We start from the raw sequence: 15,048 nt of genomic DNA on the forward strand, positions 1-15,048 counted from the left end.
AGATGACATTAAAATAAAAAATAGTTTACATCTTGTTCTTTTGATTTAAAAGAATGTGTAAATAGTATAAGTAGCTTCTCATAACTTTTAGCTCAGTGTTCATTTTGTTCTATTACTATTTCTTGGAACTTTGTTCTCATTCTCAATCAAAGTTAAAAAACAAAAAACAAAATGGACAAGGGTGGCTTATGTAGAAGTATAGAGAAAATATTGAAAATGATGGGAAATAAAACATAGATAATAGTCAAAGAAAGAAAGTAAATTCTGATTTGTTCCAGCAAGACAGGAGGGTGTTTTCTTTACTTATCATAACAACTAAATCACATACTTATAGTGTTATTCTTCGTGTGTTTCATCCGTTAAATTTGCCAACAAGTCTATAATAAAATACCATTATTATGACCATTATGTGGACAAGAAGAAAAAAGCTGAGGAAGACCAAAAGAATTGGGCATATTTCCACAGGATTCCAAAGTTGAAAACATTTATAACCACTTACATTGACTCTGGTTTTATAATTTTGACCTAAAACTGGAAAAGGCTAGTAAAAGGTGACATAGGGATGGGTTTGGAAGAGAGATTCCTGTGATAGATTAGAATTTATCCGTGCGACTCCATCTTCTCTGAGGCAAATGGGAGGGAGAAGACTTTCTTCCCTGGCAGTGGTCTCGGAATGATGTTGGAAATCAGTGGAAGGCTGGGTAAGGACAGATGCCATGGCTACATATCTCAGATCAAGCTTCTTGAGGCACTCCAGCTAAAATAGACATGTTTAGGTAGAAAAGACATAAAAAGGCTTGCTCCATTTCAAATGCGGTAATATATGTCATATATGTAATAGTTAAAAATTGAAGAGGCAGATGAGATTGTTGGTACTGAAAGGCATCTGCTGTAAAGGAAATCATTTTGTGCAATGTCTTTTTCCCAGGATGAAATTCATGTCTAAGACAACTAAATGAGAGAGAGACAGAGAAAAGTAACCTACAGCTATGAGGTGGCTTCTACCAGCACACATTTTTATATAGATAATGGAATTGAGCCATTTAATAATCTGTGGAGGTTATGCAGGGAAGCAGTCATCATCCTCTCCTTCTGCATTACGAAACATAAGCTCAGAGAGATTGAGTGATTTGTCTAAAGACCAGCTTGCAATAATATAGAGGCAGGACATTGACGCTGGTCTTTTTAGGTCAAGCCATAGACTTTCCATAACTAGATTAATCCTGAGTTGGTCAGATTTAGAATAAAAACAATAACCCAGCATAAAGCAATGCTTAGATGGCCCATGACAGCTCTTAAACTTTTTATAGTTTAGGAATATTTGAAGGTGGAAATGACAGAAAAAGTTGAATAAAGGTGGCAGAATCTGAGCATCTCCAGAGGATGTTGACTCTGGTGGAGGGGAGGTCTGCCTCCTCGCATCCTTCAATCCCAAGAAGAGGCACTAAAGCTTACTTGACTCTTCCCTAAAGAAGAAAGTCTTTGCCAGTTGCCTGGGAATTCTGTTCTGGTAATATAAAAATGGGAATATTTAAAAGCTAATGAAATCCTATATATTGTAAATTCCAAGTGCAAAGCAAGTGAGTGTCAGTGGTGACAAGTGAAATGTATTAAAATGTGATTGCTTTTATAACTTTCAACACATTTATTCCATCCATAAATAGGAAAAATCATACAATTAACACAATTTTATTAATTTTACTACAAAGAGTGAAATGATGGCACAAGTTTAGGGGAGGAGATGCTAAGAATTGTGAATTAATGGCCTTTACAGTAAATTCCTTGATGGAATAGAAAGATAGTGTAGATTTGAAATCTTAATTTATTCCTAATAGGCTAAGTGATTAGAGATCAAATCTGATTTACATAGTTGTAAGAAATGATGCAATTCAGTGGAGGGAATAGCTTTGGAACTATATGTACCACCTACTTCAAACATATTGAAGTCTTTACTCTGGATTGGACATATACTACACCTGGAAATGCAGTCATAAAATGACCATGCCCCCTGCTTCCAGATTGTAGCCTAACCGAAAAAAATATGGCAAATGATTCTGCCCAGATGAACCACAGCTTATCATAGTTTTTCAAACAAGAGATTAAAATGAGCTCCAGGTATTAGTTGTTGTGATAAATATAAATTACACATGCATCCATAGGGAATACTCAATAAATACGTCAAATGATTCCATTGATCAAATACAAAGAGTTAATTTACCATCTAGCAGTTAAGATTTCCTTCAGAAAAGGATATTTTGCTTACTCCAATGACTGTCTGTATCTTGAAAAGGGATATAGATGTGTTATGTCAGTAGACATGGGAAACAGAATTCACTGACTCATTTCCATATCAGATTTCCTATTTTTAAACTTCGCTGTAATGATGTAAGTAAAGAAAATCTAAGACAAAGAGTCAGGCTTTCCCCGTACTAGAGCTAGTCCCAGAGAAGTACAGATAACTGTCCTTGCAGATAAGTCCCTCGGAGTTTTATCTCAGTTCCTCAGGATGTGGTCCATACTTACGATACTACTCAGGACCCGATCCAGTAACAGCTAGAGTCTTCCTTCAGTCCAGTGACAACCTACTCCCCTCGAACCTGCTTCAAGGATTGCAAGTCTCTTACAAGGACAGAATGACCCTACAGTGATACCTCAGTGTATTCAGGCCCTGTTAATTAAATCAGAGTCCTGAGCCGTCTAAGATAAGGAGAGCACACCTAAGCAGTGTAGCGTCTGCAGTGCAGAGCTGCATCACCCCCTGCCCTCCTCAGATATGAACACTGATATCTCTTGGACAGCTCTCACTGCTAATGTCATGATTCTCTTGGTTTCACCTCTGTTTGAATGCATATAACTTCCTAAGGTCATGCATGTCTACTATAACTAATAATGGAATGCATTTTCCACTGTATGTAATTCCAAATTCTGCTTAGATTCAGATAAAATATATTCAATTTTTTTGTCAGATGTATAGGGTTGTTAGAAAAAATGTGATGATAGTTGGTGAAAGTATCGTATCAATGCTATAGATCTGATCTCTTAGGTTAATTCTTAATAGGCTACGTGATTAGAGATCAAATTTGATTTACAGCCAGGAATGGGAGTGGATGTCTATAATCTCAGTGTTCAGGAGGCCAGGTTGGGCTACACAATGAGTTCAAGGCCTCTGAACCATATAGTGAGAACCTATCTCAAAATAAACCAAAAAAAAAAATTGACTTACATGGTTGTGATTAAAGACACAATTCAATGGAAAGTATAATTGGTTTGTCCAAAAATGCTACAGTACAGCAGTGGATTTGAAATTTGAGATGATCTGAAATGATCTGAAATTTGAGATGACTGTTTTTATAACATTTCAATCTTGAGAAGGAGGGGGCCAAAGAACTCCAATGGTCTAAACACAAGAATTAAAGATGAATGAAGGGGCTAAAGATATAGCTCAGTGGCATAAGTGCCTGCCTGGCAAGCGCAAGGTCGTGAGTTCAATCCCTGGTACTGAAAAAGAAAAAAAAAGATGAATGAAAAAAAGACAATAATAGAGACTTGACCAAAGAGTAAAAAATCAATGAAAGTATTTGTATACAACAACATAACCTAAATTATAGGAAATCTATATTTGATTTAAAAAATATATACAATTCCGTGCCTTCTATAAACAATTGGAACTTCCTCATATAGTGATGTAAAAAAGAAAATCTGACTCAGTAAATATCACCTCTTGATGTTCTCTCATCAGAAATGATGTAATATATCAGCAAGACATTGACTTCCATCACCCAGGCCAGAAAAGCCAACTCAAATAAATGGTATTCAATAGTTTTCCAAGTTTCATCCTAGGAAGTTGCTTTATAACCTCAGCTTGCTGCAGTGAATTGTTTTCATTGTTGTTTAAATCCCCTGGGTTTCAAGTTATTACAAATGGTGCATACACGTGTATCCGTGTATGGTTGATGGGAAAGAGGTAACAACGCACAGTTCTTGGCACCTGGTAGGTGTTTAATACAAGTTTGTTAAATGGGACAGGATGCAATAAATAGAAAAGTGAGGACTTTTACTATAAAGGTCATTCTGGCCGTAAGAACATTTTCTTTTTGTCCTAAGTGCTGCCCAGAATACTAAACCATGCCAGGATGTTTCCTAAACATCCTTTGTTAAAAATCCCCCTGGAAAATTGTTCTACATAAATTTATTCTTTCAGAGTGTTTATTTTCCTTTTCTATATCTACAGGCATCTGCTCATTGCCTGTACCCTCCCACCACAAATAATTGCCTGCTTTGCCAGCCCCTTTCAGACTGGTCTTACTCTTGATCTCAGAAATTCTTAAACAGTCTCAGAACCCAACCCCTTTACCCTGTCTGTATCGTCTTCTGCATCTGTGTTTTACAAGATTAAAAAGCTACAGGACCTCAGGAGTCCCTGGACCCCACTGTGGGAACATAGTTCATGAGTTTGTGCAAGCAACACGAGCCCAGGACTTTCTTCTCTAGCTGCTTTAGCATCCTCAAAGCTGAGCTCATTAATTTCTGTGACTAGAGAGGATGTATCGCTGCATATAGAAAGGCCTATTGCATTTCAATACAAAGTAAAATGGCATCTTAGCCAAACATTTACCCGGAAATGAGATACGCAGTCTCTGGATATGTAAGTACTTTTGAAAGTAAAGTGGTAGTGTGCATGAAAACAAATGACTTTCAATATACCTAGTAGACTTAACTGACACTTTCAAATTTCAGACGCTAGAAGATTTTATTATTGATTCTCCTGATCAACTAATTAGATGAGCACGAGCTTTTGAAAGTCATACACATGTCCAAGTGTTTGGGGTAATGGAAGACACAGTTTCAAAATGCTTCCATTGTTTCACCAAGGCCACAGGTTATTCTACCTTTCCTTTTTCCTTTTCTTTTTCCTTGTCTCTTTCTCCCTCCCTTTCTCTCCCTCTCTCTTCCTCTCTTTCTCCTGCTCTGTCTTCTTTCCTTCCTCCCTTATTTTTTTTAAGTTTTAGTAACTCTCAGTGGAAATTAGGGAACTGAAACCATTTCTTCAACTCCATATACTACCTTTCTGCTTTCATGGCTCATGAAACTACCTGTTGTGAATAATAATAGAAATAAATTAAGATGCACAATGTGTTGCTGGCTCATAGAGCTCATTGTGAAGTTCTATGTAAATTAGTAAGATTCACTGAAAAGGACTTGTTATTAAAGGCACACCTTTTTCTTTATCTTCTTCTAAGGCATCAGTGGATTTAATACATGGAGAAAGTGGATATGATTTGAAGTTGAGATTGCATGAATGACATCTCAAAAATGCGAAGAGGAAGGTTATCTAGTTACCTCATGTTCAAGAGGTCAAAGCCATTTTCTATTTCCTTAATGTACAATTTGGAGACTAGTGCTAACATTAAGTAAAGACACATAAATGAACTGAAAAAATAACAATATTTTTAAATTTATGTATTACCTCAAAGCATTTGTTTAGACTATTGAAATGTGAGATAAATTTTAGAAGTGTTTTAAAAATATGATTATTCCTATTGCTATATGATATCATTTATAAAATATAACATCTTTCACTTAAAAAATTCCAACATGTGAAAAAATCAATTAAATTAGTGTGTGATTAATAATTACTGGCATTTTTATTCAGCTACATCATTATTTCAAAGGAGTACGGTAAGCCTTTTAAAAATGATTTAATTTGTATGCAAGGTTTTACTGACACAATCACACATAAAATGAGGTCTACGCACATTTCATTTTGCAATGACAATTGCAATTGTGCTATTTTTTGATGGAGTACAATTATCTAAATACTTTGAGGCTTATCAGTCATTATCATTAATAAATTAACATTACTTTCATGAAGTTAACTAACATAATGAAATTCTCTGGATGCTCTGTCAGTATACCCAAACCAACACCAAAATCTATAAGAAAATGATTGCTCATAAATCACCTAGTAGGTTTAACTAGCAATTTCATGTTCTAAATATTAAGTGATACTATCATTAATTCCAGTTTATCACTCAGTAGACTAATTTCTTCTGGATGGGTCAGTACTGCCTCTAAAAATACATTGCTGCTTAAACTAAAACAACTTTGTATAACTTTTCATGCTAGCTACTCATAATAGGAATTTTCCATTGTATCATTTACTACTGAATATTCTCTTCATTCAAAAGCTTTTTGGTACCTCTGTTCAACTTCAAACCTGTCCACAGAATGAAGAGGAAATAACATAAGCCAAATATGTATAATTTGTTATTCACCTGAAAACAGTTGGGAAATAAATCATAAAGTATTTTAAAAGACATTGGGGTTTGTTTATGAGAAATGAAGAAAAGTCTCAGTAGCCTGGAATGTTAAAGTATTCCACAAGGCAAGGGTCAGTAAATGCTTGTTTTCTTTTCAGAGGAAAGAGATAACTTTTTGATGCTTTCTTTTTTGTTTTGAGATAGCTCTAAACTTTGTTTTCTTAGCTATAATTGTTGCTAAGACCACGGTGATTTTTAGCACTTAAAACATTAGTTGAGCAGTAACATCCGTGGATCTAAACCAAATCCCTATCTGGAAGCATCATCTTTTACATTCTTTCCATTAGTCCACTAAAATATCTTAAAATGGAAGTAAATACAGATGTTATAGTCAATATCCCCAAGAACTGCAGCCAATATTTTCCTTAAATGGAAGCATCCTCAGACTTAGAATCACAGCACAAGTTACTAAGTACTTGCTGTATGCAAGCATCATAAAATTCAAGGTAGAGGTTACCTCTGACCTAGAGAAAGGGGAATGAAGAGGATAAGGTCCAAAGGAGAGAAAGGGGCTGGGGATTTAGCTCAGCAGCAAAGCGCCTGCCTGGCAAGCGCAAGGTCATGAGTTTGGTTCCTGGTACCAGAGAAAAACCAAAAAATAAAAAATAAAGGAGAGAGAAATGTGCTTTATCTTTGTAATTTTAGAGGTAAATGCTTGCTTCCCATTTCTAATTTTTCATTCTGGTTGACAGCGTTTCACTGGCTGTAACACCTGTCTTCCTTAACTGGTGAGTCTGAAGAAGAAATTACATAGCTGTCCAGTCTTCTCATACTTGTCTTCTAGGTGAGCCTGACAGAAAGGAAGGCTTTACTTTGTTCCTCCAGGGCGAGTGGCTCAGCTGGTGGTGGAGGGGAGAGCAGCCTCATTTAGAGTAAGTTTCATACCAGCTCTGTCCCCTTCGGATTCAATCATTTCTCAGTTGATTGTGACCCCAAGTAAGAAAGAGTAAGCTCATTACTAGGCTTTCTTAAGAATCTTAATAAGATTTCATTTTTTATATAAAAAAGACACTTACAGGAAAATGTTTTCATTTCACAAAGGTAGGTAGTAGACACATTGGTATTTGTTATATTAGCCCTCATAATTTCATAATAAATATGTTTTTAAATTTTCACTGTATAATTGTAGTTTTACATTGGTAGATCTTTCAACAGGAATATTGGAATATTTTTAAAATTTTATTTAAAAATCTCCCTTCTTCTTACAATTATGTCAACAGTGAAGTCAGGACAAACAATGTCATTCTTGTTTCTTAGAGACTCAGGGAAACAAAAAATAAAAGGACTTGAATGGCTGGTGCCTTTACCATCTGCAGCCTCGATACTTCTAGCCACATGGAGAAGAAGGGAAGGAGGCAGAGAAGATATAAGAAGGCATGGTTAGGAAAAGGGGGAGATTGATAGCTTCAGAGGTAGGCAATGTGAACAAGAGACTAGTGGAAATCGGTAGAGAGGTTACTGTGTGTGCGTGCGCATGCATGTGTGCACATCTCACGTTCACACTGTGCTGTACGTCACTAAGGTCAACCTACAAGGGCAAAAATGGCCAAAGATTTTGGAAATGAAATCAGCACTATAATTAGCTAACATTCACTACTTGTTTAAACAAATATAGTATCCCCGAAAGAAACTGGCTGCTAGAATTTTTATTAGTTCCTCTTTCCATAATTTCATCAGCACCTTTTAATAGTCTAGTTTCTTATTTCATGTCTTGCTTCTATGCTGTTCAGTATGGATGGAACGTTGCTTCTTCAGAAACCTAGACAATCCACAGCATGGAACTGAGAATTACACCAAGAAAGAAACTTATATTTTAGGAACTCATAATTCCTTATTTGAAATTTAAGAAATTTAAGCTTAAGAAATAGGGAAATAAGTAAAATAACACTTACTGACTTTCTACTGGCCATCTCTATTTCAGGAATATGAAATAAAGAAGACACAAAAGAAACATGTCACCACCCGTTTAGGATTTCCCAGCATGATAGAGGTAGACTGAACATCTATTCTCAGAATATATAAACAAAGAAAGATGGAAGGAAGCAGTGCCAAGGAATTACTGTGATTACTAGTGTGGTTCATGACAATATAAAAAGGTGAATGCAAGCCCATCACAATATATATTGGATAATTTTCCTCAAGAATGCAACCTTTAAATGCTCTTGACCTCCATCATTTCTCATCATTCTATATACTCTTTTAACACTCTGCCTTTAAATTATTATTTAAATCTTTAAAGAGGCAGAAAAATAGTACATCTAAGCCAATAATAACAACCACATCTTGTGATATCAATGGAAACTAACGCCACATTTCCTTAGAATGTTTTCTTGCATTAAAACACACATACACACAGTGATATATGAATCAATCAATTTATCTTTCTGTTACCAGATGTGTATTTTTACAATACATATATGAATTATTATGCTGTCTTATTCTTGTACAGCCCTCCAGAGACTAATAAATACTCCCCTACTCTCTCAATAACATTTTAGACACAATAAAGTGAGGCCTTATCTCACCTTCCAATTTCATTACAACTGCTAAAAACATCAAGTCATTATGGGTGTGTTCTTTTATGATAGAATAGTAAGAATCCTGAAGGTTCTACATAGTAGCTCATCCTAGTAAAAGGTCATTTTACTCTCTTTTTCAGAATGACCTTTCCTATTTATTGATATTACCCACAAGTAACCAATTTTGGTAATCAACAATTTACCAAAAAGAAACAAGAAATTATAAAACATAAAGCCCAAGGAAAACTGAAACTTTTTGAGAAATAGCATCAAAACAATTAAGTATAGATGTATTTGGCTATTTCTGTCAGATTAAGAGATTTCCTCTCAATACCTAGCCTATTTGTCAGCATTTAAATCTATGTCCAGGTGTCCAGTGTTCATTCTCTATTCAAACACAATGCAATATTTGGTTATATAATTTCTACAGCAGAATTCCACTTGATTGATTATAGGTACAACAGACTGTTTAGTTCAGAAGAATCTGCATAGAATTAATTATGACTTCTAATATCCGACTGATTTAGACATCCGTCATAGAGTCTGATAATTGGGCGATATATTACCTTTATTATTTTCTTTGGTCCTCCTGTTTCATCAGAGCCAGCAACTACCTGCTTTTGGCCTCTACTCTACTACAACCATGGGTTTCAGAAAGTGCTGTTATGCTTTTAAGTAACTGTCCCTCGGCTGATGTCTAACAGGTCCAGAGATGAACATCATTTCAGAAATGAGACATCTAGTCTTCCACCCTTCAGGCCAACATTGATTAATTCTAGGGAGAACAATCAGAATACTCAATTCTATGATCTCAGGTTGGCACCCTGAGGTAGGTTCTGTGCTGGTGAGAGACCCTGGAAGGGGTGGCTTAGGAACTGAGATGGGTCTGATTCTCGCTAGGAAGCATACTTACACAGTGAGAGAGTGAGATCAATATGAGGGAGGGTGAACGCCCTAAAACACAGAAGGGAACCGAGAGATGGTTTAGGCTAAGAATGAGTCTCTTTATTTCTTCATTGTGGCTGAAGGAAGTATCGGGAAGAAGAGTGACTCAAAGAGGCTAAGAAAAGTAGGAAGTTACATTAGCTTGATTTGGTAGCTCCTTATTACAGTTTCCTCCCTACAGCTTAGAAAGTTAGTATACCAAGAGAAAAGAATAAGGAGAGATGGGCCTTTTCTGTGTGTAGATAGCAGCTATGTGAATAAATGTATGTGTGTCCAATGTAGAACATTCGTTCAGCACATATTAATAAAAGTACACCATACCAAGAGACACAGAAGAGCTTTAAAGGATTAAAAGGTGAAATAAATATTAGACATACCCTCAATGAATCTGTAGTCACTTCTGAGATCTAAAGGACATCACATAACAATTCTGTAAGGTGAAAAGGAAAAAAACCTCAAATGTCTTAGGTGATTACTGTAATTGTGACCACTGTCGTTGTGAGGGCAAGTTTGCCAATCCCAGAGTTCTACTTTGTTTTTCTTTTGTTTTCTGTTTGCTCAGTAGAAGTCCATCATGTCTAGTAGAGTTGCAGTTGTTTTCTATGTATTATAAAAATGTTAACCTACTACAGTTCATTGGACAGGTGATTAAATATGTTAAATATGTTCCTGAAAGGATATTACAATTCCATTGACCTTACCTGATTTTATGATTTTATGTCCATATTAGAACCACAATAAAATAAAACCGGGCAAAAACATGCCACAGTGTTCACACTGACTCTCCTCACTAGCTCAGATTTAACATGGAAATCTTCCATTACACACACAAGTATAATTCATTTAAATGCCAGCAAAAGAGCAAGACGGTGGTGCTGTTATCAAAGAACAATTGCAGCTTTATTTCAGGATGGTCTTGTTAGAAGGCCAGAGCCGAAAAAGGCCCAGATCATCCATCCAGCAGCTGAAACCCCTGCCTAGAGTTTAGAATGGCACATACCAAGGTGAGTAATTCTACTTTGTGTCAGTGTTGTCATACTCAAACCCTGTAACATTTCTCCTTCATATCTTGAGTGCTGCTACTATTTCATATTATGATCAAAGATCAAGCGCACAGTTTAGATGAACATTTCATAAATACTTGACTCTTTATTATTTTAAAAGTATAAAAAGAGCTTTGTGAACATTTTGAGGAACTGAACTTTAATTTTTAATCTTTTACCAAGAAGTAATGACTTTCTGGATAAATTCCATTTGACCTGTAAATAATTATTAAGTTATTTAAAAAAACTGTCAAGTTAAGTAAGGCAATTTTTAAAAATATATACTCCCTGGAGAAATAATTAGCAGTTATTCAAATCCTTCATACACTCTCACCTATGAAAGCTTCCAGACTTTATCTTAGAAACTTTATGTATACATAAGAGAGTTAGGATAGTTATAAAGCTAGTTTCTCTGAGTTCATTAAAAATCAAGTTTTGTGCTAATACTGTACATGCAAGATACCATGTCTATATCTTGTACTCGGAATAACTACTAGGAAGAATAATCCACGATGTATCAACTAACTGTCATACTAACTTGTTTTGAAACTCGGTTCTATTTTTACCTTTATCTTTTTCTTTCACTCTAAAACAAAAAAAAAAAAAAAAAGAAGAAGAAAAAGAAAACATCTCTTGTAGTGGGCACAATTTGAGAACATAATAAATCAAACCCTGTCATCTATTTGTTAACTATGCACTCCAAGAAGAAAGAAAGAAAAAAGATTTCAGATCCAGATCCAGAAAGTGTGCTTCTAAGGTTTAGTTTTCTGAATAAGGCTATTGTTCACATTCTTGAATGTGTTCTTACAGTGAAACTGCTTTTCACAGAGTGGCTCCATCATATAAGCCTTTCTATACTTAGGAACTCAACATTTAATATTTTGAACCATAAGTCTTGGGAAGAAAGGCTTACATCATTTGCATATTTACTTAATTCTATGAAATGAGATCTGGACAAGACTGGCCATTAGCAACATGTCATATTACAACGCACAGGTGCTGGAGCTAAACATAGCATTCCCCTCATTATTTGTATCTTCAGTCAGCTAGAGATAAGACCAAAATTGGGGATAGCAATGGTCAATCCCCAAACTGATGATTTAAGGACAAGTGGAAAATAGAGTGCACCATTAGTAACAGTCTGAATACAAATTTATATGCCTTTTAATAAAACTCTCCATATTTGGCAGTACCAAGAAACTGGCTATTTAGTGCTTTAAAAGGTGCTCTGTGTATATATGAGTGTGAAATTATTCTTATTAGCTTCCTCTAAAAGTATGAAAAAGAAAAAGCATTCTTTGAAAGTCTTATTTTAAAGTCTGTTTTCAGACTAGGTATTAGTGAAAAACACTTTTTAAAAAAATAAGACTTGTGCTTTTTATGGAGGTAAGTTCCAGGCACATTTCTTTGTTTGTCCCTAACCTCTAGATCTTTTGACTCAGAAACCCAGATTACCACATTGTTTTAAAATTGTTCTCAATTTCTTTTCTTAATTTTTTAAAAATAGAAACATATGTTCAGTGTTTGAATTTGTGTTCTCCCCAAAATAAGCCCAATTCTTCACTCCAGGTGTCTGTCAAGTTGACCTTCCTTGTACATGGATGCTTTGCATATGTAGTAAAGTTGAGAGGTATCATCCTGTGCCCAAAATTCAATGGCTAGTATCTTCATAAGAGAAATGAGAAGGAGATTCTAAAAACACACAGGAAAAATTCATTGGAAGGTAGAAGCTGAGATTAGTGTGGTATGTCTTCAAACCATGTAATGACAAGGGAACTCCCAGAGTTACCAGAAAGTCAAAGGCAGGGAAGTATTTTCTAGAAGCTGCAGGTGAGAGTGTGGCCCTGTCTATGTCTTCATACTTGGATTTCTACCCTTGAGCATTGTGAAGCAATACATTTTTGTCATTTTAAACCACAGTATTTGTGGTGTTTTGTTACAGCCACTTGACAAATCAATGAATTCAGAAAACAAAACACACCTTCATTTTTGAAGAATATACATAAGGACACAAGTTAGAGGGAGAATATCCTTTCTACCCACCCCTAGAAAAAGCACATTTCCGGCACAACAGAAGCCTTCTATCATTTGTTTCTTTTTAAAATAAGAAATGACTCAACACCAGGGAGGCAAACAAACCAATTAAAAATGGACAAAGGATTTTAAGAGATACGTCTCCAAATAACATGCACAAATGGTCAAGAAGTACATGAAAATATGCAGAAAAGACTTAATTAGTAGTACATTAAAACCACAATGAGGTTCCACTCCATATCTGATAGGATGGCCATAAAAACAAAAGAAATAAACAAAGAACAACTAAATAAGTTTTCGCAAGGGTGTGGAGAAATTGGAGACCTCATGTACTGCTCGTGGGAATGTGGTGAAGCTGTCATGCAGAACAGCTAACAGTTCCTCAAGAAGTTAAACAGAGACTTAACATATGATGAAAGTACTCCATTCCTAGGTGCATTACCCTAAAGAAATAAGAGCATACTCACTGGAAAAGCCATTCACAGCTGTTTACAGCAACACTTGGCACAATAGTTAAAAAACAGAAACAACACAAAATGTCTGCCAATTGGTGAACGTGCAAACAAAAATGTGGTGTATATACGGTTGAATATTATTCAGCTACAAAAAGGAGTGAAGCGCTCATATATGCTATAATATGGCTAAATTTTGAAAATATTATACTTAGAAGTCAGACACAAATGGCTTGTTATGATTATATTTATACAAAATTTCAAGAAGTGGCATTTTCATAGGAACAGAAAGCAGATTTACAATTACCAGAGCTGAAGGGAGGGAGGAATGGGAATGACTGCTTAGTGAATGTGAGATTTCAATTTGGGATTGTTATGGTTTATATCTAGATGTGCCCCCAAAGCCACATGTACTTATAAGTGGGGCTTTAGACAAGTGACTGGATCACGGGGTGTGATAATGGATCTGTCCACTGATTGGTTTAGCATACCTCCAGATGTGGATGATGGAAAGACCCACCCTTGGGTTTGGTTGGCACCAAAGAAAGGCTTTTACTCTTGATGGGCTAAAAAGGAAAAGAAGGAAGGCTCGCTGCCTGCTGCCTACCCTGCCATGGATTGTTCTTCTCTGCCATGCCACCCTGCCTTGCAGCCAGCCAACTACGGACTGAAATCCCTACAAACTGAGCTAAAATAAACCTTTCCTCCTTTAATGCGTGAGTTTGGGTATTTTGTCCCAGGAATGAGAAAAGTAACTAAGTCAGAGGTACTAAAAAAAATCCAAGCACAGCACTATACAATATTGTGTCTGTGTTTAGAGGTACTGAATCACAATTTTTACATAGTTAAAGTGGTAAATTCTATTTTACATTTATTTTTAAAAACAAGAAGCAGCTTGATAAGCCACCCTAACTGCACAGCAGTGTGCTTTTTTTACAATTCTTTCTTTATTTTGAAGTAATATAGATTTACATGATATTGCAACAAATAATAGTTCTCACATATGCTTTCCCAGATCTCTTTTCAAAGAATCTTCCCTCTTGTTTTCTTGTTTAAAGTAACAAAATAAAACATTTTAATGTCTTTTCTTTGTGACTAATATAGGATTGTGTAACTGGGCATTCTGTAACTTGGGCTTCCTGCACTAACCCTGGGAAAAAGTACAGTATGTTTCACTTGGTAATTTAAAAGGCTAGTAAGAGAGAGCAACATTCCCAGTTACGTTATCTGTAATGGGAGACAAAAAGAGAAAACACAAATAAGGATAGACATTAAAATTTGGATGATTCATGCACATACTCAAATATATTTTTGATATTTAATTCCTTAGATAAGTTCTGTATGGTGACTTTAATTACCATACATAATTTTATGTATTACTTATTTGTATTCCATGAAACCAAACATAGACTGGGCTGAAAGAAATCAGTTCACAGACCATTAAGTATTAAAACATTAATGACAGCCCTCTTAGGGTGGGGTACATTTCCTTTAATCTACAGTTTTTCAAATATCTGATATAGCATCCATCTGTCTTGAGTATAGAATACGCTGATATTTTGCATACTTGTGAAATAAGTTGATAAATATAGGAGGATCCCTGCAAGTTCAAGGCCAACCTAGGCTACAAAATGACTTCAAGGCCAGCCTGAACTGCACAGTGAGACCCTATCTCAAAAAAGACAAAATAAAAAAAAAAAGATTACCAAAAATCTTTTCTATTTTCTTCCTCTCT

General features: G+C 35.5%; 1 protein-coding gene across 3 annotated transcripts in view; it reads right to left on the reverse strand.

Moving 5' to 3' along the window:
• The window catches only part of Itga1 (integrin, alpha 1), a 142,666-nt gene that overhangs the window by 90,576 nt on the left and 37,042 nt on the right, over positions 1–15,048 (reverse strand). Inside the window, exon 1 of one of the 3 annotated variants that reach the window (XM_013518441.1) lies at positions 10,162–10,774. The exons of the other annotated variants lie outside the window; for them this stretch is intronic. The gene's annotated coding sequence lies outside the window, so the exon portion shown is untranslated. Of the gene's footprint in view, positions 1–10,161; positions 10,775–15,048 lie in introns of those variants that run through there. 3 annotated transcript variants of the gene reach the window in all.

This window comes from Chinchilla lanigera, unplaced genomic scaffold, assembly GCF_000276665.1.
Source record: "Chinchilla lanigera isolate Chin_1 unplaced genomic scaffold, ChiLan1.0 scaffold00045, whole genome shotgun sequence".
Taxonomy (NCBI): Eukaryota; Metazoa; Chordata; class Mammalia; order Rodentia; family Chinchillidae; genus Chinchilla; species Chinchilla lanigera.